General features: G+C 41.2%; 1 protein-coding gene across 2 annotated transcripts in view; it reads right to left on the reverse strand.

Moving 5' to 3' along the window:
• The window catches only part of LOC110530698 (leucine-rich repeat and immunoglobulin-like domain-containing nogo receptor-interacting protein 3), a 112,451-nt gene that overhangs the window by 84,726 nt on the left and 225 nt on the right, over positions 1-27,500 (reverse strand). For both annotated transcript variants that reach the window (XM_021613944.3, XM_021613943.3), the window contains exon 1: positions 26,782-27,500. This exon is cut by the window's right edge. The gene's annotated coding sequence lies outside the window, so the exon portion shown is untranslated. The remainder of the gene's footprint in view (positions 1-26,781) is intronic.

Consider the following 27,500-nt stretch of genomic DNA (forward strand, 5'->3'; position numbering starts at 1 on the left):
TGAGGTCTCTGCAGACTCCCTGTGGTGGTTGATGTGTGAGGTCTCTGCAGACTCCCTGTGGTGGTTTATGTGGAGGTCTTTGCAGACTCCCTGTGGTGGTTTATGTGTGAGGTCTCTGCAGACCCCCTGTGGTGGTTTATGTGGAGGTCTTTGCAGACTCCCTGTGGTGGTTGATGTGGAGGTCTCTGCAGACCCCTGTGGTGGTTTATGTGTGAGGTCTTTGCAGACTCCCTGTGGTGGTTGATGTGGAGGTCTCTACAGACCCCTGTGGTGGTTTATGTGTGAGGTCTTTGCAGACTCCCTGTGGTGGTTTATGTGTGAGGTCTCTGCAGACTCCCTGTGGTGGTTGATGTGTGAGGTCTTTGCAGACTCCCTGTGGTGGTTTATGTGTGAGGTCTTTGCAGACTCCCTGTGGTGGTTTATGTGGAGGTCTCTGCAGACCCCCTGTGGTGGTTTATGTGTGAGGTCTTTGCAGACTCCCTGTGGTGGTTGATGTGTGAGGTCTCTGCAGGTTGGCTTAAACCATCCCTCTACTGACTTCCTAGAACACTCTGTCCTCCCTCCTTTCTCTCCTCCGTCCTTTCTCTCTCTCTCCTCCATCCTTTCTTTCTTCTCCCTCTGTCCTTTCCCCTCTCTCCACCCTCCTTTCCCCTCTCTCCTCCCTCCTTTTCCCTCTTTCCTCCCTCTGTCCTTTCCACTCTCTCCTCCCTAATTTCTCTCTCCTCCCTCCTCCCTCTCTCCTCACTCCTTTCTCTCTCCTCCCTCCCTCCTTTCTCCCTCTGTTCTCTCTCCTCCTTCCCTCAATTCTCTCTCCTTTTTTTCTCTCTATCCTCCCTACTTTCTCTCTCCTACTTCCCTTCTTCCTCCGTCTGTCCTTCCCACTTCTCCTCCCTCCCTCCTTTCTCCTCCCTCCTCCCTCCTTTCTCTTTCCTCCCTCCTTTCTCTCTCCTCCCTCCTTTCTCTCTCTCCTCCCTCCTTTCTCTCGCTCCTCCCTCATTTTTCTCCCCCTCCTCCACATGCTTGTGTTAAACCATCAATCTCTCTCTCTCTCCATTTCTCCCCTTGGGTGGGTAAATACATCGTCACCTCCCTGCTGTGCCCTGAGACCAGAGAGAGTATTCTCTGTCTGCCAATGCAGAGGCTAAGCATTTCACATCCTTTACTCTGTTCTTTCCTATTTCCATTCCTCATCCCACCTTCCTCTCTCTTTTTCCAGTGTTCTCAATCATTTTCTCTGTTTCTGTTAAACATTGCATTCAGAAAGTACTCAGACCCCTTCCCTTTTTCCACATTTTGTTACGTTACAGCCTTATTCTGGATTATGGATTAAATACATTTTGTTACGTTACAGCCTTATTCTGGATTATGGATTAAATACATTTTGTTACGTTACAGCCTTATTCTGGATTATGGATTAAATACATTTTGTTATGTTACAGCCTTATTCTGGATTATGGATTAAATACATTTTGTTACGTTACAGCCTTGTTCTGGATTATGGATTAAATACATTTTGTTACGTTACAGCCTTATTCTGGATTATGGATTAAATACATTTTGTTACGTTACAGCTTTATTCTGGATTATGGATTAAATACATTTTGCTACGTTACAGCCTTATTCTGGATCATGGATTAAATACATTTTGTTACGTTACAGCCTTATTCTGGATTATGGATTAAATACATTTTGTTACGTTACAGCCTTATTCTGGATTATGGATTAAATACATTTTGTTACGTTACAGCCTCATTCTGGATTATGGATTAAATACATTTTGTTACGTTACAGCCTTATTCTGGATCATGGATTAAATACATTTTGTTACGTTACAGCCTTATTCTGGATTATGGATTAAATACATTTTGTTACGTTACAGCCTTATTCTGGATTATGGATTAAATACATTTTGTTACGTTACAGCCTTATTCTGGATTATGGATTAAATACATTTTGTTACGTTACAGCCTTATTCTGGATTCTGGATTAAATACATTTTGTTACGTTACAGCCTTATTCTGGATTATGGATTAAATACATTTTGTTACGTTACAGCCTCATTCTGGATTATGGATTAAATACATTTTGTTACGTTACAGCCTCATTCTGGATTATGGATTAAATACATTTTGTTACGTTACAGCCTTATTCTGGATTATGGATTAAATACATTTTGTTACGTTACAGCCTCATTCTGGATCATGGATTAAATACATTTTGTTACGTTACAGCCTTATTCTGGATTATGGATTAAATACATTTTGTTACGTTACAGCCTTATTCTGGATCATGGATTAAATACATTTTGTTACGTTACAGCCTTATTCTGGATCATGGATTAAATACATTTTGTTACGTTACAGCCTTATTCTGGATTATGGATTAAATACATTTTGTTACGTTACAGCCTTATTCTGGATTATGGATTAAATACATTTTGTTACGTTACAGCCTCATTCTGGATTATGGATTAAATACATTTTGTTACGTTACAGCCTTATTCTGGATCATGGATTAAATACATTTTGTTACGTTACAGCCTCATTCTGGATTATGGATTAAATACATTTTGTTACGTTACAGCCTTATTCTGGATTATGGATTAAATACATTTTGTTACGTTACAGCCTCATTCTGGATTCTGGATTAAATACATTTTGTTACGTTACAGCCTTATTCTAAAATGGATTAAATACATTTTCCCCTCATCAATGGTTGGACATGGTTTAGAAGGGCACACACCTGTCTACATAAGGCCCCACAGTTGACAGAGCATGTCAAAGTAAAAACCAAATCAAATTGTATTGGTCACATAAACATGGTTAGCAGATGTTAATGTGAGTGTAGTGAAATGCTTGTGCTTCTACTTCCGACAGTGCAGTAATCTCTAACAAGTAATCTAACAATTCCCCAACAACTACCTAATACACACAAATCTAACAAGTAATCTAACAATTCCCCAACAACTACCTAATACACACAAATCTAACAAGTAATCTAACAATTTCCCAACAACTACCTAATACACACCAATCTAAAGGGGTGAATGAGAATATGTACATATAAGTATATAGATGAACGATGGCCGAGCGGCATAGGCAAGGTGCAATAGATGGTATAAAATACAGTATATACATGTGATATGAGTAATGTAAGATATGTAAACATTATTAAAGTGGCATTATTTAAAGTGGCATTATTTAAAGTGGCATTGATTAAAGTGACTAGTGATCCATTTATTAAAGTGTCCAGTGATTGTGTCTCAATGTAGGCAGCATCACTGAGTTAGTGATTTCTGTTTAGCAGCCTGATGGCCTTGAGATATAAACTGTTTTTCAATCTCTCGGTCCCAGCTTTAATGCACCTGTACTGACCTCGCCTTCTGGATGGTAGCGGGGTGAACAGGCAGTGGCTCGGGTGGTTGTTGTCCTTGATTATCTTTTTTGTCTTCCTGTGACATCGGGTGCTATTGGTGTCATGGAGGGCAGGTAGTTTGCCCCCGGTGCAGACCTCACCACCCTCTGTTGCGCCTTCTTCACCATGCTGTCTGTGTGGGTGGACCATTTCAGTTTGTGTGTGATGTGTACGCCCAGGAACTTTCCACCTTCTTCACTGCTGTCTCTTCGATGTGGATAGGGGGGTGCTCCCTCTGCTGTTTCATCATCTCCTTTTTTTTGTTGACGTTGAGTGAGAGGTTTTTTTCCAGACACCATACCCCGAGGGCCCTCACCTCCTCCCTGTAGGCTGTCTCGTCGTTGGTGATCAAGCCCACTACTATTGTGTCGTCTGCAAACTTGATGATTGAGTTGGAGGCGTGCATGGCCACACAGTCGTGGGTGAACAGGGAGTACAGCAGAGGGCTGAGCACACACCCTTATGGGGCCCCAGTGTTGAGGATCAGGGGGGTGGAGATGTTGTTTTCAACCTTCATCACCTGGGGGCGGCCTGTCAGAAAGTCCAGCACCCAGTGGTCACTCTGACAGAGCTCCAAAGTTCCTCTGTGAAGATGGGAGAACCTTCCAGAAGGACAACCATCTCTGCAGCACTCCACCAATCGGCATTTATGGTAGAGTGGCCAGACAGAAGCCAGTCCAAAGTAAAAGGCGCATGACAGCCCGCTTGGAGTTTGCCAAAAGGCACCATCCGTACGGTGAAGCATGGTGGTGGCAGCATCATGCTATGGGGATGTTTTTCAACAGCAGGGACTGGGAGACTAGTCATGATTGGAAAGCTGAACGGAACAAAGTACAGAGAGATCCTTGATGAAAACCTGCTCTAGAGCGCTCAGGACCTAGGGCGAAGGTTCACCTTCAAAAAGGACAATGACCCTAAGCACACAGCCAAAACAATGCAGGAGTGGCTTCAGGACAAGTCTCTGAATGTCCTTGAGTGGCCCAGCCAGAGCCCAGACTTGAACCCGATCAAATATCTCTGGAGAGACCTGAAAATAGCTTTGCAGCAACACTCCCATCCAACCTGACAGAGCTTTAGAGGATCTGCAGAGAAGAATGGGAGAAACACCCCAAATACAGGTGTGCCAAGCTTGTAGCGTCATACCCAATAAGTTTTTTTTTATACGTTTGCAATAATTTCTTAAAAACAGTTTTTGCTTTGTCATTATGGGTTACTGTGTGTAGATTGATGAGAAACATTTTTTAAATACATTTTAGATTAGGCGGTAACGTAACAAGAAGTAGAGAAAGTCAAGGGGTCTGAATTCTTTCCGAATGCACTGTATATCCCTCTACATCTATGTTCAATCGCTCTCTCTCTTTCTTTTCCACCTTTTCACTCCATCATGGCATAGCTCAGCAGCTCAGCAGCTCAGCAGCTCAGCAGCAGCAATAGCGTGGCCCAGGCAGCCTTCACACTAACTCCACTAAAGGGGTGTGTGTGTGTCTCTCTGTGTGTGTGTGTGTTACAGTTCTGTACTAACAGGGTTATAGGTGGGCTCATTACTTCTGGAGCCAGATGTAATTACTTGACTATTTCATGCTCTCTGGCTGGCACAGAGAGAGAGAGAGAGAGAGAGAGACAGAGAGACAGAGAGAGAGAGACACGGAGAGACAGAGAGAGAGAGAGAGAGAGAGAGAGAGACAGAGAGAGAGAGAGAGAGAGAGACAGAGAGAGAGAGAGAGAGAGACAGAGAGAGACAGAGAGAGAGAGAGAGAGAGAGACAGAGAGAGAGAGAGAGACAGAGAGAGACAGAGAGAGAGAGAGAGAGACAGAGAAACAGACAGAGAGAGAGACAGAGAGAGAGAGAGAGAGAGAGACAGAGAAACAGAGAGAGAGAGACAGAGAGAGAGAGACAGAGATAGAGAGAGAGAGAGAGAGAAACAGAGAGAGAAAGAGACAGAGAGAGAGAGAGAGAGAGACAGAGAAACAGAGAGAGAGAGACAGAGAGAGAGAGAGAGAAACAGAGAGAGAGAGAGACAGAGAGAGAGAGAGAGAGAGAGAGAAACAGAGAGAGAGAGAGAGAGAGAGATTACTTGACTATTTCATGCTCTCTGGCTGGCACAGCGAGAGAGAGAGAGACAGAGAGACAGAGAGAGAGACACGGAGAGACAGAGAGAGAGAGAGAGAGAGAGAGAGAGAGAGAGAGAGAGAGATAGACAGAGAGAGAGAGAGAGAGAGAGAGAGACAGAGAGAGAGAGAGAGACAGAGAGAGACAGAGAGAGAGAGAGAGACAGAGAGAGAGAGAGAGACAGAGAGAGACAGAGAGAGAGAGAGAGAGAGACAGAGAAACAGAGAGAGAGAGACAGAGAAACAGAGAGAGAGAGAGACAGAGGGAGAGAGAGAGAGAGAGAGACAGAGAAACAGAGAGAGAGAGACAGAGAAACAGAGAGAGAGAGAGACAGAGAGAGAGAGAGAGAGAGAGAGACAGAGAAACAGAGAGAGAGAGAGACAGAGAGAGAGAGAGAGAGAGACAGAGAAACAGAGAGAGAGAGAGACAGAGAGAGAGAGAGAGAGAGAGAAACAGACAGAGAGAGAGAGAGAGAGAGAAACAGAGAGAGAGAGAGAGAGAGGGCAAGAGAAGGAGAGAAGGAGGCATGGATAAGAACAGAGGGAAATGCATACTCACACCATGTCCAAAGAGAGAGTCAAATAATAGGGAGATACTGCCAGTCCACTGGCAGGACTCCACTAATTGTGAATATACAGTGTTTGTGTTGTAGTGGAAATTCCAACCAGAAGAAGAGAGACTGTAGATTCTTCAAACAGCAACTTTATTATAAGATTTGCAAAAATGGAGCGATCAACAATCACTCAAATAGTGCAGAGTTAAATGCCCAATGAACAGAGTTGGCTTTCAGCTTTTATAGAAAGTACAACCTCTTTTGTCTACGTAGCAGTTTAGCAGATGTGTAGAAACAGGGACGGAACATTGTGTGTAAATGTGATTTAGATAGCTGAAGTTGCCGCAATTGTCTGTTCCTTCCTGCAAGTTTCCACACAGCTAAATTCCTGTAGATGGTGAAAGCATGACGTCACATACTGCGGTCGCACCCAAACGGCTCTTATCTGTATCCCCAGACTTATGACTAAGTCACACAAGACACGCCTGTATCAGCAAAAAACACTAACATATAACAATGGACAAATCCCTAAGTAAATACAGCGTGGCATGTCTAAATAAATTTTCCCACTACAGTGTGTGTGTGTGTGTGTGTATGTGTTTGTGGGTGTGTGTTTGTGTGTGACGGTTCAATGTTTACCAGATGGAGGTCCTGATCTGAGAGGAGAGCAGAGTTGGTCTGGACTTCCTTCTAATGGACATTTCTATCAAAAAGGGAAATGTCTGGCAAAACAATGACTTGATATAAGAATAGGAAAAAAGGTTGCAGATTGTTGGGGAGGATCTTGCATCAACATGTTTGTCTTCCTGTTAGGGGCATTGCAAGCCGATTTCCAATTAGGCACAACTCTCCTGTTTAGGACCCACAGTCAGACTGACCATATGGTTGTAGGGCTGGCCAGATTCAGTAATTGGTGTGTATTTTGGGGGTGAATGTAACATTTCTCCAGCCAGACTAACCCCTTGGAAACACACAGGGAACACTCTGATACACAAGACTTGATAGAAGGAGGATATGAAAACTGACCAGATAGAGAAGGAGAGGAAGGGGAAGAGGGGGAGGAGAGAGAGAGAGAGAGTAATGGAGATTGAGAAAGAGAGCGAGGGACAATGATGTGTGACGTAACAGTGCTTCTGGCAGCGAGGAGAAAAAAAACCTGATTGCCACTGTCATAACATATTATGATCACTTACGTCAGGTTACGACAGCTGACCTTAACAAGGTCAGGTTAGGTCAATAGCAGCCACCAATCCAGCAATGGTTAGTATCGCTTCAGCCCCAAATCACCATACGTTTTAACACAGTAAGTCGATATTGTTGCTTTATCACACAAGACAAAACTTAATGGAAGCACTGTATTATCACTAGGTTGTTACTAGACTATTACCATGTTTTAAATCAGGGCTGGGCAGAATATTATCACTGTATTATCACTAGGTTGTTACTAGACTATTACCATGTTTTAAATCAGGGCTGGGCAGAATATCATCACTGTAATATCACTAGGTTGTTACTAGACTATTACCATGTTTTAAATCAGGGATGGGCAGAATATCATCACTGTATTATCACTAGGTTGTTACTAGACTATTACCATGTTTTAAATCAGGGCTGGGCAGAATATCATCACTGTATTATCACTAGGTTGTTACTAGACTATTACCATGTTTTAAATCAGGGCTGAGCAGAATCTGCAGGAGCAGAATATCATCACTGTATTATCACTAGGTTGTTACTAGACTATTACCATGTTTTAAATCAGGGCTGGACAGAATATCATCATTGTATTATCACTAGGTTGTTACTAGACTATTACCATGTTTTAAATCAGGGTTGGGCAGAATATCATCACTGTATTATCACTAGGTTGTTACTAGACTATTACCATGTTTTAAATCAGGGCTGGGCAGAATATCATCACTGTATTATCACTAGGTTGTTACTAGACTATTACCATGTTTTAAATCAGGGCTGAGCAGAATATCATCACTGTATTATCACTAGGTTGTTACTAGACTATTACCATGTTTTAAATCAGGGCTGGGCAGAATATCATCACTGTATTATCACTCGGTTGTTACTAGACTATTACCATGTTTTAAATCAGGGCTGGGCAGAATATCATCACTGTATTATCACTTGGTTGTTACTAGAATATTACCATGTTTTAAATCAGGGCTGGGCAGAATATCATCACTGTATTATCACTAGGTTGTTACTAGACTCTTACCATGTTTTAAATCAGGGCTGGGCAGAATATCATCACTGTATTATCACTAGGTTGTTACTAGACTATTACCATGTTTTAAATCAGGGCTGGGCAGAATATCATCACTGTATTATTACTAGGTTGTTACTAGACTATTACCATGTTTTAAATCAGGGCTGAGCAGAATCTGCAGGAGCAGAATATCATCACTGTATTATCACTAGGTTGTTACTAGACTATTACCATGTTTTAAATCAGGGCTGGGCAGAATATCATCACTGTATTATCACTAGGTTGTTACTAGACTATTACCATGTTTTAAATCAGGGCTGAGCAGAATCTGCAGGAGCAGAATATCATCAGTGTATTATCACTAGGTTGTTACTAGACTATTACCATGTTTTAAATCAGGGCTGGGCAGAATATCATCACTGTATTATCACTAGGTTGTTACTAGACTATTACCATGTTTTAAATCAGGGCTGGGCAGAATATCATCACTGTATTATCACTAGGTTGTTACTAGACTATTACCATGTTTTAAATCAGGGCTGGGCAGAATATCATCACTGTATTATCACTTGGTTGTTACTAGAATATTACCATGTTTTAAATCAGGGCTGGGCAGAATATCATCGCTGTATTATCACTAGGTTGTTACTAGACTATTACCATGCTTTAAATCAGGGCTGGGCAGAATATCATCACTGTATTATCACTAGGTTGTTACTAGACTATTACCATGTTTTAAATCAGGGCTGGGCAGAATATCATCACTGTATTATCACTAGGTTGTTACTAGACTATTACCATGTTTTAAATCAGGGCTGGGCAGAATATCATCACTGTATTATCACTAGGTTGTTACTAGACTATTACCATGTTTTAAATCAGGGCTGAGCAGAATCTGCAGGAGCAGAATATCATCACTGTATTATCACTAGGTTGTTACTAGACTATTACCATGTTTTAAATCACGGCTGGGCAGAATATCATCACTGTATTATCACTAGGTTGTTACTAGACTATTACCATTTTTTTAAATCAGGGCTGGGCAGAATATCAGCACTGTATTATCACTAGGTTGTTACTAGACTATTACCATGTTTTAAATCAGGGCTGGGCAGAATATCAGCACTGTATTATCACTAGGTTGTTACTAGACTATTACCATGTTTTAAATCAGGGCTGAGCAGAATCTGCAGGAGCAGAATATCATCACTGTATTATCACTAGGTTGTTACTAGACTATTACCATGTTTTAAATCACGGCTGGGCAGAATATCATCACTGTATTATCACTAGGTTGTTACTAGACTATTACCATTTTTTTAAATCAGGGCTGGGCAGAATATCAGCACTGTATTATCACTAGGTTGTTACTAGACTATTACCATGTTTTAAATCAGGGCTGGGCAGAATATCAGCACTGTATTATCACTAGGTTGTTACTAGACTATTACCATGTTTTAAATCAGGGCTGGGCAGAATATCATCACTGTATTATCACTAGGTTGTTACTAGACTATTACCATGTTTTAAATCAGGGCTGGGCAGAATATCATCACTGTATTATCACTTGGTTGTTACTAGAATATTACCATGTTTTAAATCAGGGCTGGGCAGAATATCATCGCTGTATTATCACTAGGTTGTTACTAGACTATTACCATGCTTTAAATCAGGGCTGGGCAGAATATCATCACTGTATTATCACTAGGTTGTTACTAGACTATTACCATGTTTTAAATCAGGGCTGGGCAGAATATCATCACTGTATTATCACTAGGTTGTTACTAGACTATTACCATGTTTTAAATCAGGGCTGGGCAGAATATCATCACTGTATTATCACTAGGTTGTTACTAGACTATTACCATGTTTTAAATCAGGGCTGAGCAGAATCTGCAGGAGCAGAATATCATCACTGTATTATCACTAGGTTGTTACTAGACTATTACCATGTTTTAAATCACGGCTGGGCAGAATATCATCACTGTATTATCACTAGGTTGTTACTAGACTATTACCATTTTTTTAAATCAGGGCTGGGCAGAATATCAGCACTGTATTATCACTAGGTTGTTACTAGACTATTACCATGTTTTAAATCAGGGCTGGGCAGAATATCATCACTGTATTATCACTAGGTTGTTACTAGACTATTACCATATTTTAAATCAGGGCTGGGCAGAATATCATCACTGTATTATCACTAGGTTGTTACTAGACTATTACCATGTTTTAAATCAGGGCTGGGCAGAATATCATCACTGTATTATCACTAGGTTGTTACTAGACTATTACCATGTTTTAAATCAGGGCTGGGCATAATATCATCACTGTATTATCACTAGGTTGTTACTAGACTATTACCATGTTTTAAATCAGGGCTGGGCAGAATATCATCACTGTATTATCACTAGGTTGTTACTAGACTATTACCATGTTTTAAATCAGGGCTGGGCAGAATATCATCACTGTATTATCACTAGGATGTTACTAGACTATTATAATGTTTTAAATCAGGTCTGGGCAGAATATCATCACTGTATTATCACTAGGTTGTTACTAGACTATTACCATGTTTTAAATCAGGGCTGGGCAGAATATCATCACTGTATTATCACTAGGTTGTTACTAGACTATTACCATGTTTTAAATCAGGGCTGAGCAGAATCTGGAGGAGAAGAATATCATCACTGTATTATCACTAGGTTGTTACTAGACTATTACCATGTTTTAAATCAGGGCTGGGCATAATATCATCACTGTATTATCACTAGGTTGTTACTAGACTATTACCATGTTTTAAATCAGGGCTGGGCAGAATATCATCACTGTATTATCACTAGGTTGTTACTAGACTATTACCATGTTTTAAATCAGGGCTGGGCATAATATCATCACTGTATTATCACTAGGTTGTTACTAGACTATTACCATGTTTTAAATCAGGGCTGGGCAGAATATCATCACTGTATTATCACTAGGTTGTTACTAGACTATTACCATGTTTTAAATCAGGGCTGGGCAGAATATCATCACTGTATTATCACTAGGATGTTACTAGACTATTATAATGTTTTAAATCAGGTCTGGGCAGAATATCATCACTGTATTATCACTAGGTTGTTACTAGACTATTACCATGTTTTAAATCAGGGCTGGGCAGAATATCATCACTGTATTATCACTAGGTTGTTACTAGACTATTACCATGTTTTAAATCAGGGCTGAGCAGAATCTGGAGGAGCAGAATATCATCACTGTATTATCACTAGGTTGTTACTAGACTATTACCATGTTTTAAATCAGGGCTGGGCAGAATATCATCGCTGTATTATCACTAGGTTGTTACTAGACTATTACCATGTTTTAAATCAGGGCTGAGCAGAATCTGCAGGAGCAGAATATCATCACTGTATTATCACTAGGTTGTTACTAGACTATTACCATGTTTTAAATCACGGCTGGGCAGAATATCATCACTGTATTATCACTAGGTTGTTACTAGACTATTACCATTTTTTTAAATCAGGGCTGGGCAGAATATCAGCACTGTATTATCACTAGGTTGTTACTAGACTATTACCATGTTTTAAATCAGGGCTGGGCAGAATATCATCACTGTATTATCACTAGGTTGTTACTAGACTATTACCATGTTTTAAATCAGGGCTGGGCAGAATATCATCACTGTTTTATCACTTGGTTGTTACTAGAATATTACCATGTTCTAAATCAGGGCTGGGCAGAATATCATCGCTGTATTATCACTAGGTTGTTACTAGACTATTACCATGTTTTAAATCAGGGCTGGGCAGAATATCATCACTGTATTATCACTAGGATGTTACTAGACTATTACAATGTTTTAAATCAGGTCTGGGCAGAATATCATCACTGTATTATCACTAGGTTGTTACTAGACTATTACCATGTTTTAAATCAGGGCTGGGCAGAATATCATCACTGTATTATCACTAGGTTGTTACTAGACTATTACCATGTTTTAAATCAGGGCTGAGCAGAATCTGGAGGAGCAGAATATCATCACTGTATTATCACTAGGTTGTTACTAGACTATTACCATGTTTTAAATCAGGGCTGGGCAGAATATCATCACTGTTTTATCACTTGGTTGTTACTAGAATATTACCATGTTCTAAATCAGGGCTGGGCAGAATATCATCGCTGTATTATCACTAGGTTGTTACTAGACTATTACCATGTTTTAAATCAGGGCTGGGCAGAATATCATCACTGTATTATCACTAGGATGTTACTAGACTATTACAATGTTTTAAATCAGGTCTGGGCAGAATATCATCACTGTATTATCACTAGGTTGTTACTAGACTATTACCATGTTTTAAATCAGGGCTGGGCAGAATATCATCACTGTATTATCACTAGGTTGTTACTAGACTATTACCATGTTTTAAATCAGGGCTGAGCAGAATCTGGAGGAGCAGAATATCATCACTGTATTATCACTAGGTTGTTACTAGACTATTACCATGTTTTAAATCAGGGCTGGGCAGAATATCATCGCTGTATTATCACTAGGTTGTTACTAGACTATTACCATGTTTTAAATCAGGGCTGGGCAGAATATCATCACTGTATTATCACTAGGTTGTTACTAGACTATTACCATGTTTTAAATCAGGGCTGGGCAGAATATCATCACTGTATTATCACTAGGTTGTTACTAGACTATTACCATGTTTTAAATCAGGGCTGGGCAGAATATCATCGCTGTATTATCACTAGGTTGTTACTAGACTATTACCATGTTTTAAATTAGGGCTGGGCAGAATATCATCACTGTATTATCACTAGGTTGTTACTAGACTATTACCATGTTTTAAATCAGGGCTGGGCAGAATATCATCACTGTATTATCACTAGGATGTTACTAGACTATTACAATGTTTTAAATCAGGTCTGGGCAGAATATCATCACTGTATTATCACTAGGTTGTTACTAGACTATTACCATGTTTTAAATCAGGGCTGGGCAGAATATCATCACTGTATTATCACTAGGTTTTTACTAGACTATTACCATGTTTTAAATCAGGGCTGAGCAGAATCTGGAGGAGCAGAATATCATCACTGTATTATCACTAGGTTGTTACTAGACTATTACCATGTTTTAAATCAGGGCTGGGCAGAATATCATCGCTGTATTATCACTAGGTTGTTACTAGACTATTACCATGTTTTAAATCAGGGCTGGGCAGAATATCATCACTGTATTATCACTAGGTTGTTACTAGACTATTACCATGTTTTAAATCAGGGCTGGGCAGAATATCAGCACTGTATTATCACTAGGTTGTTACTAGACTATTACCATGCTTTAAATCAGGGCTGGGCAGAATATCATCACTGTATTATCACTAGGTTGTTACTAGACTATTACCATGTTTTAAATCAGGGCTGGGCAGAATATCATCGCTGTATTATCACTAGGTTGTTACTAGACTATTACCATGTTTTAAATCAGGGCTGGGCAGAATATCATCACTGTATTATCACTAGGTTGTTACTAGACTATTACCATGTTTTAAATCAGGTCTGGGCGGAATATCATCACTGTATTATCACTAGGTTGTTACTAGACTATTACCATGTTTTAAATCAGGGCTGGGCAGAATATCATCACTGTATTATCACTAGGTTGTTACTAGACTATTACCATGTTTTAAATCAGGGCTGAGAAGAATCTGCAGGAGCAGAATATCATCACTGTATTATCACTAGGTTGTTACTAGACTATTACCATGTTTTAAATCAGGGCTGAGCAGAATCTGCAGGAGCAGAATATCATCACTGTATTATCACTAGGTTGTTACTAGACTATTACCATGTTTTAATTCAGGGATGCGCAGAATATCAGCACTGTATTATCACTAGGTTGTTACTAGACTATTACCATGCTTTAAATCAGGGCTGGGCAGAATATCATCACTGTATTATCACTAGGTTGTTACTAGACTATTACCATGTTTTAAATCAGGGCTGGGCAGAATATCATCACTGTATTATCACTAGGATGTTACTAGACTATTACAATGTTTTAAATCAGGTCTGGGCAGAATATCATCACTGTATTATCACTAGGTTGTTACTAGACTATTACCATGTTTTAAATCAGGGCTGGGCAGAATATCATCACTGTATTATCACTAGGTTTTTACTAGACTATTACCATGTTTTAAATCAGGGCTGAGCAGAATCTGGAGGAGCAGAATATCATCACTGTATTATCACTAGGTTGTTACTAGACTATTACCATGTTTTAAATCAGGGCTGGGCAGAATATCATCGCTGTATTATCACTAGGTTGTTACTAGACTATTACCATGTTTTAAATCAGGGCTGGGCAGAATATCATCGCTGTATTATCACTAGGTTGTTACTAGACTATTACCATGTTTTAAATCAGGGCTGGGCAGAATATCAGCACTGTATTATCACTAGGTTGTTACTAGACTATTACCATGCTTTAAATCAGGGCTGGGCAGAATATCATCACTGTATTATCACTAGGTTGTTACTAGACTATTACCATGTTTTAAATCAGGGCTGGGCAGAATATCATCGCTGTATTATCACTAGGTTGTTACTAGACTATTACCATGTTTTAAATCAGGGCTGGGCAGAATATCATCACTGTATTATCACTAGGTTGTTACTAGACTATTACCATGTTTTAAATCAGGTCTGGGCGGAATATCATCACTGTATTATCACTAGGTTGTTACTAGACTATTACCATGTTTTAAATCAGGGCTGGGCAGAATATCATCACTGTATTATCACTAGGTTGTTACTAGACTATTACCATGTTTTAAATCAGGGCTGAGAAGAATCTGCAGGAGCAGAATATCATCACTGTATTATCACTAGGTTGTTACTAGACTATTACCATGTTTTAATTCAGGGCTGCGCAGAATATCAGCACTGTATTATCACTAGGTTGTTACTAGACTATTACCATGCTTTAAATCAGGGCTGGGCAGAATATCATCACTGTATTATCACTAGGTTGTTACTAGACTATTACCATGCTTTAAATCAGGGCTGGGCAGAATATCAGCACTGTATTATCACTAGGTTGTTACTAGACTATTACCATGTTTTAAATCAGGGCTGGGCAGAATATCATCACTGTATTATCACTAGGTTGTTACTAGACTATTTCCATGTTTTAAATCAGGGCTGGGCAGAATATCAGCACTGTATTATCACTAGGTTGTTACTAGACTATTACCATGTTTTAAATCAGGGCTGGGCAGAATATCAGCACTGTATTATCACTAGGTTGTTACTAGACTATTACCATGTTTTAAATCAGGGCTGGGCAGAATCTGCAGGAGCAGAATATCATCACTGTATTATCACTAGGTTGTTACTAGACTATTACCATGTTTTAAATCAGGGCTGAGCAGAATCTGCAGGAGCAGAATATCATCACTGTATTATCACTAGGTTGTTACTAGACTATTACCATGTTTTAATTCAGGGCTGCGCAGAATATCAGCACTGTATTATCACTAGGTTGTTACTAGACTATTACCATGTTTTAAATCAGGGCTGGGCAGAATATCATCACTGTATTATCACTAGGTTGTTACTAGACTATTACCATGTTTTAAATCAGGGCTGGGCAGAATATCATCACTGTATTATCACTAGGTTGTTACTAGACTATTACCATGTTTTAAATCAGGGCTGAGCAGAATCTGGAGGAGCAGAATATCATCACTGTATTATCACTAGGTTGTTACTAGACTATTACCATGTTTTAAATCAGGGCTGGGCAGAATATCAGCACTGTATTATCACTAGGTTGTTACTAGACTATTACCATGCTTTAAATCAGGGCTGGGCAGAATATCATCACTGTATTATCACTAGGTTGTTACTAGACTATTACCATGTTTTAAATCAGGGCTGGGCAGAATATCATCGCTGTATTATCACTAGGTTGTTACTAGACTATTACCATGTTTTAAATCAGGGCTGGGCAGAATATCATCGCTGTATTATCACTAGGTTGTTACTAGACTATTACCATGTTTTAAATTAGGGCTGGGCAGAATATCATCACTGTATTATCACTAGGTTGTTACTAGACTATTACCATGTTTTAAATCAGGGCTGGTTAGAATATCATCACTGTATTATCACTAGGTTGTTACTAGACTATTACCATGTTTTAAATCAGGTCTGGGCGGAATATCATCACTGTATTATCACTAGGTTGTTACTAGACTATTACCATGTTTTAAATCAGGGCTGGGCAGAATATCATCACTGTATTATCACTAGGTTGTTACTAGACTATTACCATGTTTTAAATCAGGGCTGAGCAGAATCTGCAGGAGCAGAATATCATCACTGTATTATCACTAGGTTGTTACTAGACTATTACCATGTTTTAATTCAGGGCTGCGCAGAATATCAGCACTGTATTATGACTAGGTTGTTACTAGACTATTACCATGCTTTAAATCAGGGCTGGGCAGAATATCATCACTGTATTATCACTAGGTTGTTACTAGACTATTACCATGTTTTAAATCAGGGCTGGGCAGAATCTGCAGGAGCAGAATATCATCACTGTATTATCACTAGGTTGTTACTAGACTATTACCATGTTTTAAATCACGGCTGAGCAGAATCTGCAGGAGCAGAATATTATCACTGTATTATCACTAGGTTGTTACTAGACTATTACCATGTTTTAATTCAGGGCTGCGCAGAATATCAGCACTGTATTATCACTAGGTTGTTACTAGACTATTACCATGTTTTAAATCAGGGCTGAGCAGAAAATCATCACTGTATTATCACTAGGTTGTTACTAGACTATTACCATGCTTTAAATCAGGGCTGGGCAGAATATCATCACTGTATTATCACTAGGTTGTTACTAGACTATTACCATGCTTTAAATCAGGGCTGGGCAGAATATCAGCACTGTATTATCACTAGGTTGTTACTAGACTATTACCATGTTTTAAATCAGGGCTGGGCAGAATATCATCACTGTATTATCACTAGGTTGTTACTAGACTATTTCCATGTTTTAAATCAGGGCTGGGCAGAATATCAGCACTGTATTATCACTAGGTTGTTACTAGACTATTACCATGTTTTAAATCAGGGCTGGGCAGAATATCAGCACTGTATTATCACTAGGTTGTTACTAGACTATTACCATGTTTTAAATCAGGGCTGGGCAGAATCTGCAGGAGCAGAATATCATCACTGTATTATCACTAGGTTGTTACTAGACTATTACCATGTTTTAAATCAGGGCTGAGCAGAATCTGCAGGAGCAGAATATCATCACTGTATTGTCACTAGGTTGTTACTAGACTATTACCATGTTTTAATTCAGGGCTGCGCAGAATATCATCACTGTAATATCACTAGGTTGTTACTAGACTATTACCATGTTTTAAATCAGGGCTGGGCAGAATATCATCACTGTATTATCACTAGGTTGTTACTAGACTATTACCATGTTTTAAATCAGGGCTGGGCAGAATATCAGCACTGTATTATCACTAGGTTGTTACTAGACTATTACCATGTTTTAATTCAGGGCTGCGCAGAATATCATCACTGTATTATCACTAGGTTGTTACTAGACTATTACCATGTTTTAAATCAGGGCTGGGCAGAATATCATCACTGTATTATCACTAGGTTGTTACTAGACTATTACCATGTTTTAAATCAGGGCTGGGCAGAATATCATCACTGTATTATCACTAGGTTGTTACTAGACTATTACCATGTTTTAAATCAGGGCTGGGCAGAATATCATCACTGTATTATCACTAGGTTGTTACTAGACTATTACCATGTTTTAAATCAGGGCTGAGCAGAATATCATCACTGTATTATCACTAGGTTGTTACTAGACTATTACCATGCTTTAAATCAGGGCTGAGCAGAATATCATCACTGTATTATCACTAGGTTGTTACTAGACTATTACCATGTTTTAAATCAGGGATGGGCAGAATCTGCAGGAGCAGAATATAATTACGGATTATTTGCAATGATACAAATACAATAATGCTTGCAATTTTAGCCTAAATAATATACTCATCATAATGAGCTGACCCAAAGGAGCACATGGCGTAACACAGCACAACATCATAACAGACAGACAGCGAGAGACAGCAACAACAACCAGACAGACAGACAGCAACAAAAACCAAACAGACAGACAGCGAGAGACAGCTACAACAACCAAACAGACAGACAGCGAGAGACAGCTACAACAACCAAACAGACAGACAGCGAGAGACAGCTACAACAACCAAACAGACAGACAGCGAGACAGCTACAACAACATAACAGACAGACAGCGAGAGACAGCTACAACAACCAAACAGACAGACAGCGAGATACAGCTACAACAACCAAACAGACAGACAGAAAGACAGACATACAGCATAACACAGCACAACAGCCAAACAGACAGACAGCTACAACAACCAAACAGACAGACAGCGAGAGACAGCTACAACAACCAAACAGACAGACAGCCAGAGACAGATAGACAAGACAGACAGACAGACAGAGACAGACACAGACAGACAGACAGACAGACAGACAGACAGACAGACAGACAGCATAACACAGCACAACAACCAAACAGACAGAGAGCGAGAGACAGCTACAACAACCAAACAGACTGACAGACAGACAGCACAACAACCAAACAGACAGACAGACAGACAGACAGACAGACAGACAGACAGACAGACAGCGAGAGACAGCACAACAACCAAACAGACAGACAGCGAGAGACAGCTACAACAACATAACAGACAGACAGAAAGACAGCTACAACAACATAACAGACAGACAGCTACAACAACAAAAAAGACAGACAGCTAGAGACAGCTACAACAACATAACAGACAGACAGCTAGAGACAGCTACAACAACATAACAGACAGACAGCTAGAGACAACTACAACAACATAACAGACAGACAGCGAGAGATAGCTACAACAACATAACAGACAGACAGCTAGAGACAGCTACAACAACAAAACAGACAGACAGCTAGAGACAGCTACAACAACATAACAGACAGACAGCTAGAGACAGCTACAACAACATAACAGACAGACAGCTAGAGACAACTACAACAACATAACAGACAGACAGCGAGAGATAGCTACAACAACATAACAGACAGACAGCTAGAGACAGCTACAACAACATAACAGACAGACAGCTTGAGACAGCTACAACAACATAACAGACAGACAGCTAGAGACAGCTACAACAACATAACAGACAGACAGCTAGAGACAGCTACAACAACCAAACAGACAGACAGCTAGAGACAGCTACAACAACATAACAGACAGACAGCTAGAGACAGCTACAACAACATAACAGACAGCTAGAGACAGCTACAACAACATAACAGACAGACAGCTAGAGACAGCTACAACAACATAACAGACAGACAGCTAGAGACAGCTACAACAACATAACAGACAGACAGCGAGAGACAGCTACAACAACATAACAGACAGACAGCGAGAGACAGCTACAACAACCAAACAGACAGACAGCGAGAGACAGCTACAACAACATACCAGACAGACAGAGAGAGACAGCTACAACAACATAACAGACAAAAAAAAACTCCAAGATCGCATAGCAGTTCAGACGTCTTTTGTCCTCGTCTTGTCGTGTCCTGTATATATATATATATTTACAACTTTTTTCACATACATTTTATTTTTATTTTCCATCAACTCATCTTCTAAACACTCTCCTGCAACCAGCCTCACCAATTTATATTTATAAAAAATGTATTATTTACCTCAGATCTGTAATCCTCCAAGAAGCTAGCCAGAAACTCCAAGAAGCTAGCCAGAAACTAGCCAGAAGCTAGCCAGGAGCTAGCCCAGAAGCTAATCCAGAAGCTAATCAGAAGCTAGTTAGCTTCTTTACTGGCAAATCGTTAGTATTCAGCTAACCACGGTTTGTGGTCATCAGCTATCCTTTAGCTCGAAAATCTATCGAAAATCTATTGCCAGTTTTGTACGGCGCAGCGCGGCTCGGAACGGAACATACCGGACCAATTTTTTCTCTCCATGTCCCTGGATTTCAACTGCTCTCTGGACATTCATACCCGGATCTCACAGCTAGCTAGCTGCTATCCGTGTGACAGTCGGCTGTCGTCGATTCCGGAGCAAACATCGATTGTTCCGGTGCTAGCCAGCTCCGTCAATCACTCCTGAGTTCCATCATTCACTCCTGGGCTGCAGTCACCTATCCGGACCCGTTAGGCCCACCGGGCCTTCACAACTGGACTGCCGACGTTATCTACCTGAAGGAGATCCGGCTGGCTCCTCCGTCGCGACGTTACCTGAACGCCCATCTGCGGCCCGCTAACCGTTAGCTGTCTTACCGGCTGCTATCTGAATAGACAATCGGACAATTTATTTATTTTTATTATTATTATGTTTTCTTCTCGGGCCTCTATAACTATATCTATTGTTCTTATTTTTGTTGTTGTTGTGTGATTTGGATTAATCCCCTCTACCACACGGAACCCCACTAATCTACTGACCGAACGCAAGAGGTGGCTAACAACAGACCTCCATCCTATGCTAGCTTGCTACCGATGGCCTGGCTAGCTGTCTAAATCGCCGTGACCTCTCCACTCACTGGACCCTTTTGATCACTCGACTAAGCATGCCTCTCCTTAATGTCAATATGTCTTGTCCATTGCTGTTCTGGTTAGTGTTTATTGGCTTATTTCACTGTAGAGCCTCTAGTCCTGCTCACTATACCTTATCCAACCCATTAGTTCCACCACCCACATGCAATGACATCTCCTGGTTTCAATGATGTTTCTAGAGACAATATCTCTCTCTTCATCACTCAATACCTAGGTTTACCTCCACTGTATTCACATCATGCCTTACCTTTGTCTGTACATTATACCTTGATGCTATTTTATCGCCCCCAGAAACCTCCTTTTACTCTCTGTTCCAGACGTTCTAGACGACCAATTCTTATTGCTTTTAGCCGCACCCTTATTCTACTCCTCCTATGTTCCTCTGGCGATGTAGAGGTGAATCCAGGCCCTGCAGTGCCTAGCTCCACTCCTATTCCCCAGGCGCTCTCTTTTGACGACTTCTGTAACCGTAATAGCCTTGGTTTCATGCATGTTAACATTAGAAGCCTCCTCCCTAAGTTTGTTCTATTCACTGCTTTAGCACACTCTGCCAACCCGGATGTTCTAGCTGTGTCTGAATCCTGGCTTAGGAAGACCACCAAAAATTCAGACATTTTAATTCCAAACTACAACATTTTCAGACAAGATAGAACTGCCAAAGGGGGCGGTGTTGCAATCTACTGCAAAGATAGCCTGCAGAGTTCTGTCCTACTATCCAGGTCTGTACCCAAACAATTTGAACTTCTACTTTTAAAAATCCACTTCTCTAAAAACAAGTCTCTCACCGTTGCCGCCTGCTATAGACCACCCTCTGCCCCCAGCTGTGCTCTGGACACCATATGTGAACTGATTGCCCCCCATCTATCTTCAGAGCTCGTGCTGCTAGGCGTCCTAAACTGGAACATGCTTAACACCCCAGCCATCCTACAATCTAAACTTGATGCCCTCAATCTCACATAAATTATCAATGAACCTACCAGGTACCTCCCCAAAGCCTTAAACACGGGCACCCTCATAGATATCATCCTAACCAACTTCCCCTCTAAATACACCTCTGCTGTCTTCAACCAAGATCTCAGCGATCACTGCCTCATTGCCTGCATCCGTAATGGGTCAGCGGTCAAACGACCTCCTCTCATCACTGTAAAACGCTCCCTGAAACACTTCAGCGAGCAGGCCTTTCTAATCGACCTGGCCGGGGTATCCTGGAAGGATATTGACCTCATCCCGTCAGTAGAGGATGCCTGGATATTTTTTTAAAATGCCTTCCTAACCATCTTAAATAAACATGCCCCATTCAAGAAATTTAGAACCAGGAACAGATATAGCCCTTGGTTCTCCCCAGACCTGACTGCCCTTAACCAACACAAAAACATCCTATGGCGTTCTGCATTAGCATCGAACAGCCCCCGTGATATGCAGCTGTTCAGGGAAGCTAGAAACCATTATACACAGGCAGTTAGAAAAGCCAAGGCTAGCTTTTTCAAGCAGAAATTTGCTTCTTGCAACACTAACTCAAAAAAGTTCTGGGACACTGTAAAGTCCATGGAGAATAAGAACACCTCCTCCCAGCTGCCCACTGCACTGAAGATAGGAAACACTGTCACCACTGATAAATCCACCATAATTGAAAATTTCAATAAGCATTTTTCTACTGCTGGCCATGCTTTCCACCTGGCTACTCCTACCCCTGTCAACAGCACTGCACCCCCAACAGCAACTCGCCCAAGCCTTCCCCATTTCTCCTTCTCCCAAATCCATTCAGCTGATGTTCTGAAAGAGCTGCAAATTCTGGACCCCTACAAATCAGCCGGGCTAGACAATCTGGACCCTTTCTTTCTAAAATTATCTGCCGAAATTGTTGCCACCCCTATTTTCTAGTCTGTTCAACCTCTCTTTCGTGTCGTCTGAGATTGCCAAAGATTGGAAAGCAGCTGCGGTCATCCCCCTCTTCAAAGGGGGGGACACTCTTGACCCAAACTGCTACAGACCTATATCTATCCTACCATGCCTTTCTAAGGTCTTCGAAAGCCAAGTCAACAAACAGATTACCGACTATTTCGAATCTCACCATACCTTCTCTGCTGTGCAATCTGGTTTCAGAGCTGGTCATGGGTGCACCTCAGCCACGCTCAAGGTCCTAAACGATATCTTAACCGCCATCGATAAGAAACATTACTGTGCAGCCGTATTCATTGATCTGGCCAAGGCTTTCGACTCTGTCAATCACCACATCCTCATCGGCAGACTCAACAGCCTTGGTTTCTCAAATGATTGCCTCGCCTGGTTCACCAACTTCTTCTCTGATAGAGTTCAGTGTGTCAAATCGGAGGGTCTGTTGTCCGGACCTCTGGCAGTCTCTATGGGGGTGCCACATGGTTCAATTCTTGGACCGACTCTCTTCTCTGTATACACCAATGAGGTCGCTCTTGCTGCTGGTGAGTCTCTGATCCACCTCTACGCAGACGACACCATTCTGTATACTTCCGGCCCTTCTTTGGACACTGTGTTAACAACCCTCCAGGCAAGCTTCAATGCCATACAACTCTCCTTCCGTGGCCTCCAATTGCTCTTAAATACAAGTAAAACTAAATGCATGCTCTTCAACCGATCGCTACCTGCACCTACCCGCCTGTCCAACATCACTACTCTGGACGGCTCTGAGTTAGAATACGTGGACAACTACAAATACTTAGGTGTCTGGTTAGACTGTAAACTCTCCTTCCAGACCCATATCAAACATCTCCAATCCAAAGTTAAATCTAGAATTGGCTTCCTATTTCGCAACAAAGCATCCTTCACTCATGCTGCCAAACATACCCTTGTAAAACTGACCATCCTACCAATCCTCGACTTTGGCGATGTCATTTACAAAATAGCCTCCAATACCCTACTCAACAAATTGGATGCAGTCTATCACAGTGCAATCCGTTTTGTCACCAAAGCCCCATATACTACCCACCATTGCGACCTGTACGCTCTCGTTGGCTGGCCCTCGCTTCATACTTGGCGCCAAACCCACTGGCTCCATGTCATCTACAAGACCCTGCTAGGTAAAGTCCCCCCTTATCTCAGCTCGCTGGTCACCATTGCATCTCCCACCTGTAGCACACGCTCCAGCAGGTATATCTCTCTAGTCACCCCCAAAACCAATTCTTTCTTTGGCCGCCTCTCCTTACAGTTCTCTGCTGCCAATGACTGGAACGAACTACAAAAATCTCTGAAACTGGAAACACTTATCTCCCTCACTAGCTTTAAGCACCAACTGTCAGAGCAGCTCACAGATTACTGCACCTGTACATAGCCCACCTATAATTTAGCCCAAACAACTACCTCTTTCCCAACTGTATTTAATTTATTTATTTATTTTGCTCCTTTGCACCCCATTATTTTTATTTCTACTTTGCACATTCTTCCATTGCAAAACTACCATTCCAGTGTTTTACTTGCTATATTGTATTTACCTTGCCACCATGACCTTTTTTGCCTTTACCTCCCTTCTCACCTCATTTGCTCACATTGTATATAGACTTGTTTATACTGTATTATTGACTGTATGTTTGTTTTACTCCATGTGTAACTCTGTGTCGTTGTATCTGTCGAACTGCTTTGCTTTATCTTGGCCAGGTCGCAATTGTAAATGAGAACTTGTTCTCAACTTGCCTACCTGGTTAAATAAAGGTAAAATTAAAAAAAAAATTAAAAAAATAACAGACAGGTAGAGACAGCTACAACAACATAACAGAGGAAATCCTACAAGCACTATTTTATAGGCTGTAAATCATATTCATAAAGTTGTAGATGAAATGTGGCAGTGTTACAGCCACGGGACATATGTGTTTACACTCAGCATCGTGACATACAGTACACGTACATCATTCCATACATCATCACGACAGCCTGGCAAATCAGCTATGAAATGCTGCTGGCAGTATAGCATAGCATTCATGACAGAGGGTTGAGCTGTGCTGTCTGCAAACTCAACTCTACCAACTCCCCATACAGTAGGCTACCAATTACTTCTCTGGTTGGATACAACTACAATTACAGCTACCAATTACTTCTCTGGTTGGATACAACTACAATTACAGCTACCAATTACTTCTCTGGTTGGATACAACTACAATTACAGCTACCAATTACTTCTCTGGTTGGATACAACTACAATTACAGCTACCAATTACTTCTCTGGTTGGATACAACTACAATTACAGCTACCAATTACTTCTCTGGTTGGATACAACTACAATTATTGCTTCCAATTACTTCTCTGGTTGGATACAACTACAATTACAGCTACCAATCACTTCTCTGGTTGGATACAACTACAATTATTGCTTCCAATTACTTCTCTGGTTGTATACAACTACAATTACAGCTACCAATCACTTCTCTGGTTGGATACAACTACAATTATTGCTTCCAATTACTTCTCTGGTTGGATACAACTACAATTACAGCTACCAATCACTTCTCTGGTTGGATACAACTACAATTACAGCTACCAATTACTTCTCTGGTTGGATACAACTACAATTACAGCTACCAATTACTTCTCTGGTTGGATACATCCACAATTATTGCTTCCAATTACTTCTCTGGTTGGATACAACTACAATTACAGCTACCAATCACTTCTCTGGTTGGATACAACTACAATTATTGCTTCCAATTACTTCTCTGGTTGGATACAACTACAATTACAGCTACCAATTACTTCTCTGGTTGGATGCAACTACAATTACAGCTACCAATCACTTCTCTGGTTGGATACAACTACAATTACAGCTACCAATCACTTCTCTGGTTGGATACAACTACAACTACAGCTTCAGCTACCAATTCACTGCAGACAATCATCCAATATAACCCACAGGTCTCACACACACTCGCTCACATTCATCCACAGGTAAGCACACACACGCTCACATTCATCCACAGGTAAGCACACACACTCACTAAAATTCATCCACAGGTAAACACACACACTCGCTCACATTCATCCACAGGTAAACAATCACACTCGCTCACATTCATCCACAGGTAAACACACACACTCGCTCACATTCATCCACAGGTAAACAATCACACTTGCTCACATTCATCCACAGGTAAACACACACACTCGCTCACATTCATCCACAGGTAAACACACACTCGCTCACATTCATCCACAGGTAACCACACACACTCGCTCACATTCTTCCACAGGTAAACACACACACTCGCTCACATTCATCCACAGGTAAACACACACACTCGCTCACATTCATCCACAGGTAAACACACACACTCGCTCACATTCATCCACAGGTAAACACACACACTCGCTCACATTCATCCACAGGTAAACACACACTCGCTCACATTCATCCACAGGTAAACACACACACTCGCTCACATTCATCCACAGGTAAACACACACACTCGCTCACATTCATCCACAGGTAAACACACACACTCCTCTTTCCCTCTCGGATCTGTTCTCTCTCTCCTAACCCTGGTGAGAGAGTGTCAGACTGGTCAGGGTAGAGAGCCGCATAATGACACACACACAGTCATCTATTGACCTCAGTATGTTTACGAGTTGGTATGTTTATGTCTGTGTGTATGAGTATGTGCAAATATCTGATTGCATCTGTGTGTGCGTGTGTTTGTGTGTGTGTCACGTTTACACCTTTGTGTATTATGAGTGCGTGTGTGTGTGTTTGGCTCATGGTTACTGTCAGTAGAAGTTAACTCACCCCGGACTGAAGCGTGGTCCCTGTTCCCTCCTCATCGGTGCCTGTGTGTGTGTGTGATGTGTGTGTGATGTTTGTTCCGTGTGATGTGTGTGTGTGTTCCCCGACACTGTGTCCCTCTCTTGTCTCTGTCCATATGTTTGAGAAGCTCTACACGTGCCAGTCTTCCTCTCCTCCAATCCTCTGGTCTTCAGATCTCTTTTTCTCTCTCTCTTCGTCAGTGTCCCTCGTTCTCAGCCTCTAGTATCAGCAGCTGTGCCAAACAAGCCACTCATCCCTCCTTCCTTCACTGTCTTCTACGTCTCTCTTCCAGTTTTTTTGCAAAAACACACAGACGGAGGAGGGGCGGAGTGTGGGATCTCCTCCCAAGAGACGGTGCTCCTCAGTGGGGGTGTGTGCTCACCGTCTCCCCTGGAATGGGTCTGGTTCTCTGTCTGTGTGTGAGAGAGAAAGGGAGCTCTGTTGCTGTAGCTGTTGACTCTGCCTCTTTTACAGGGTGCGTCTCTCTCAGTGTCAGCGTCTCACTCGCTCTCGCTCTCTCCCTACTCTTTCTCTCTCCCTTCTGTTTCTCTCGCTCTCTCCCTTCTCTAGCTCTCTCCCTGCTCTTTCTCTCTCTCTCGCTCTATTTCCTTTTCTTTCTTTCTCTCTCTCTCACTCTCTCTTTGCCTCTGTCTCCCAGTCTCTTCTCTCTCATGCTCTCTCCGCCTCTTTCTCTCTGTCTC

Source organism: Oncorhynchus mykiss, chromosome 8 (genome assembly GCF_057628025.1).
Source record: "Oncorhynchus mykiss isolate SJ-2025 chromosome 8, ASM5762802v1, whole genome shotgun sequence".
NCBI lineage: Eukaryota > Metazoa > Chordata > Actinopteri > Salmoniformes > Salmonidae > Oncorhynchus > Oncorhynchus mykiss.